Source organism: Cinclus cinclus, chromosome 24 (genome assembly GCF_963662255.1).
Source record: "Cinclus cinclus chromosome 24, bCinCin1.1, whole genome shotgun sequence".
In the NCBI taxonomy this organism is placed as follows: Eukaryota; Metazoa; Chordata; class Aves; order Passeriformes; family Cinclidae; genus Cinclus; species Cinclus cinclus.
The window spans coordinates 3961677-3966331 of record NC_085069.1 but is presented as its reverse complement, the minus strand read 5'-3'; positions in this window follow the sequence as shown (position 1 = coordinate 3966331).

The following is a 4655-nucleotide window of genomic DNA, read 5'->3' as shown; positions in this document are numbered from 1 at the left end:
GGGAGCCTGCAGCAGCCACTCATTCCCTGACACTGCAGCTGATGCCTCCATGGGCTTCCTAAAAGCACAGGCCACACAAAGCCAAGGGAATCAAAAGCAGATATATCTACTGAATAAATAAATTCCATACATCAATATCAGTATCAATATCAATATCAATATCAATATCAATATCAATATCAATATCAATATCAATATCAATATCAATATTTATTGAAGGGCCTTCAGGAACATTTCAGGCAGACAAAGCCTCCCAGGGGCTACACTCCAAAATGGACCGTGGGTCACGGGTTCTCGTCCTTTTCTCAGTTTGGTCCATTTGCCTATTGGAGGTTTATTTCCAATGACAGCTTCAGGTAATGAAGTCATTTACCTTCAGTTTGTTCACCCCCAACTCACTTTTGTTTCCATTTCCTGGGGCCTGAGGCAGTGAGGGGTCCTTGATTGCCAGGCCTGGGCAGGAATTGCTGTGTCTGAGCAGAATGGGGAAGCAGCAGCTCACACTGTGCATGGAGTTTGGAGTCACACGCATAAGAATGGCAGGATTGCAAATCTATGAAAAATACAAAAGCTACAATCCGGAGGCATCAGGGGTGAATAGCAACCAGCTGCCTCTTTGGAGCCCGAGGAACAGCAACTGCCTGCCGCAAGGCCCAAAAGCTTGTTGGTCAAATGCAGCAGGAACAAAAGTGCCTCCAGCCATCCTGAGTGGGAATGTGGCTAAAGCTGTGTCGGATCCAAGGCAGCCTGGAGGAAGGAGTGAATGTGAAGCTGCTGAAGAGCTGCCCAGGAGAGGCTGGGGCCCTGGCAGCCAAGGCTCACCCAGTGCAGCCTCTGGGGGTCCCTTTGGTGGGGCCAGCCCAGGGTCAGCCTGTGGGTGCACCTTGGGGGCACACCAAACTCACTGGAAAGGACCCTCTGAGAGCTTGGGTGCCTTGCACAGGAGTCTCACAGGCACAGGCCAGTGGAAGAACAGAGTGCAGTGGAACAGAAATGCCCGGCAGCCTGAGGGCCAGACACAAGTGTGACCTGGCTTGTGACAGCTCTGGGCAGGGCTCTGCTCACTGGGCTCTGTGCTCTGGGGAAGGAGTTCACTGATCCTTCACTCAGGGGAGGCCCTGCCAGCCAGTGAACCCCTGTGCATCAGAGGACAGGGGGAGTCCCAGTGACTGCCACCTGGGAGAGGAGCCATGTGGTTCCAGGGCCCAGGAGCCATGTGCTTCTGTGACCTCAAGGGGATCCATCCCTGTGTGCCCCCATGTCACTGAGGGGCAGCGATGTGGCACCTCTCCAGTGATTGTGACTCACCTGCCCAGGGCTCAGTATCCTGAGAGCAGGCTAACGTGTCAGCAGGTCTTCAGGATAGCTCAGCTTAGTCCTGTGCTACGCACCTCTCTGCCTTTCAAGCAGATTTATTGTTTACTGTCCCCTTCAGCTTTTGTCCTCTCACAGGTAATTATGATTTGACTCTTGGGATAGATCATAGAGGAAGGAGAGAAAAGTCTAGGCTGCTTATACCTTCCTAGCTGAAGGCTGAGCTGTTGCCCCTTCGTAGGCTGTCCACATACAGGCTAGGCTAGAGTTCTTCTTTGCTGATTCTCTTTTCTTTACTATAGCCTAGGATATGTAAGTAAGGGGTGAGTGCAGTCTGAGGGGCTGGGCTCAGCCCAGAGTGGCAAAAAGCCCACCTTGGATACTGCAGGAAGGAGTGGGACAGAAGGAGAGCAGCAAAGGCTGTAGTTAAGTTAGTGGCTGAAAGCTGGTCACTCCTGCAGAGGAGGGAAAAGCCACAGAGCTCTGCTGTTGATGCTGTGACAGCAGCAGGGCCTCCTCAGAGAAGGTAACATGCACTGGAGCACTTCAGAAGGACCTTTGAAGCTCCTGGGGCTCTGTCACTGATCACAAAGGGGTGAGCCTGCAGTTCAGCAGTTGGCTCAAGCACCACTGAAACTCTTGATGGCAAATGCTGTTCTTTCCATAGGTTGTATTTCTTTGGAGTTTTTATTCCTTTGGTGAGATGTAGTCATTTCTTTGCAATCAGGTGAGGGGATTGATGCTGATCCCTTCCTGGAGCACGTCCTTGGTCATCCAGAGCTTTGCCCGCTGCTCCTGAGAGGGACGATGGCCACAACAGGGAACAATTCCTGTGAGTACCAGCTTCACTGGCAGCTTTGGACTTTGTGACTCCCCACAGACAGCTGACATGACTGGTGCTCAGATCCCAGAAGGATGTGCTCACAAGCTAGAGTGAAGTCTGGGATGTTTGCTGAGAATAGCCAGACTGCCCCAGGTTGTTTAGTCCCAGGAAAACACCTTTTGTCACTGTGAAGAAGACTTTGAAACATCATTGCTCATAGGGAGGTCTGACAGGTCCTTGAGTTGCCTTTTGTGCTCAGTACTTGCTTGTTTTCAAGAAGTTCCAGTCAGTTAGAATCAGGGAAAGCTTGACCTGATAATCCAGTCTAGAGCTCTGGTGAGAAGGCAAGGTACCCTGAGGCCCAGAAATCAGAGCTGGGGCTTGTTAGACTCTTGGCAAAGTAAGCAGGGGAGCAGACTTTTCCAAATCAGGAAATTTCAATGGCAGTGCTAGGCTTCCCCTGATACTGAGTTGAAGGTTTGAGCTGGTTGTCCTGACTGCTTGTGTAGAAAGCTCAAAGTTTAAATATGCTTTCTTTCCTCGCCTCATCTCTTTCCAAATGGAATTTCTCTGCAGTCATCGCCGAGGGAATAGCTCCTCCAAAAAGGATCCTCTTCCCACCAGAGAAGATTTGCATGGTCTGGCAGCAGAGACAGAGTGCTGGAGCAGGGCTCTTCAATGTGGGCAACACGTGCTTCCTCAACGCTGTCCTGCAGTGCCTGACCTACACCCCCCCACTGGCCAACTACCTGCTGTCCCAAGAGCACAGCCAGGCCTGTGAGTGCTTTTAGGAGCATCTCCTGAAAATCTCTTCATCAAGTCCCAGATTCCCAGAATGTAAAATTTGTTTTCAGACAACAGCAGCCCTTTGTCAGCCCCATGAGTCTGTACTCTTTGAACACTGGACCCTAGAACCCACTTGTCCTAGCCTGCTGCCTTACCCTTAATGAAAACACCTCTTTCTCCCTGGCAGTCTTTATTCCTGCAAGTTAAACCCTCTGTGCTTATTGCACAGAAATCTGTTGGTTTGCCATCCCTCTCTGAAGATTTTCTGCACACTAAAATGCCCTGGGACCATTGGGACATTGGGAGGAGTGGAGTATTGGACTGGAGTGGCAGTGCAAGAGGAGGAGTATCCCATTGCTGTGGATGTTTTGCTAACCTAAGGACCTTCCCTGTGTCCCTCTTCAGGTCACCAGCAGGGTTTCTGCATGATGTGCATCATGGAAGCACACGTGAACAAGGTCCTGCGTTCCCCTGTCAGTGCCATCCTGCCTTTGGCTGTCCTCAAGGTTTTCAAACGTAAGTCGTACCAGGTGCTTGAACAGGTTTCCTTCCCTCCTTCTATGAGAGAACTGAAACCTTCTTTCTTAGGCATAGGAGAACATTTGGAGCCCGGCAGGGAGGAAGATGCCCATGACTTCTTGTGCTGTACTGTCAATGCCATGCAGACAGCTTGTCTGAGTGAAAGCAGCGAGTAAGCACAAGCAAATCACCCTCACCAAGTTCTGAGCCCTTTGCACTGCTTGGTGTGCTCCCATCAAGGGAAACCTAAACCCTGGGCTTTCAGGCCAAGCAAAACTCTTGCCGGAGATAATGCTCTGTCTTCCCACTTGTTTCCAGCTTGGACCTCTCATCTCAATCCACTACCATTGTCTCTCAAATCTTTGGAGGCTTTCTGAGATCCAGAGGTATGTTTCCTCAACTCTTACTCTCTTTGACATTGCCTGTGTCCTTCTGTCTGCCTGTGCCTGACAGTTGGTCTGGTCGGTCAGGTACAATGTGTAAATGGGCAGTGTCAGTCAGCTTCCCATTGCTGAGCATTTGGATTTTTCCTTCCAGTCACCTGCGTCAGCTGCAAAGCCGTTTCTGACTCCTACGAGGCCTTCCTGGATATCCCTTTGGATATCAGAGTAAGAAGCTTTTGCAGTTGTGCTTCAAGACATGCCAAGGCCCTTGCAGCTTTCCAGAGTCAGCACATTTGTCTTAAAAATGTGTGCTGTGAGCACAAGAGATCTTGGTGGTGGGTGGGAAGGGGAATGGATGGTGTCCTCCTGCAGAGGCCATGGCACTGGTCTCTCTGTAGGTGCTGTCTTTAAGCTGGTCGAGCAGCATTATCCTCTCTGCACCCTCACTATATCCTCATCCTCCTTTGCTTTGCCCTCCCCTAACACTTGTCTGGCTCCCAGGCCGATGGGTTGGGTTGTTTGCACCACTGATGCCCCTGCATAGTGTCATGAGTTGATGTGAGTGGTGTGGTGGTACGGGGAGGGAGCTCTTGATGGCTCCGGGAGCCTCTGGGACACAGGGAGATGTTCAGCATCCCACTCTCTTTCTGTCTCCTTCTGGACAGCTTCATGGTGGGTCTCTCCAGCATCAGCTGCAGGGGTTTGCTTGTCAGCTCGTGGGAGTTGTTTGGGTGAGGCAATTTCCTGCAGCTCAGTGTGCTCATTTGTCACTCTTGCAGACAGCCTCCACCCTCACTGCAGCTCTGGAGGACTTTGTGAGACCCGAGCAC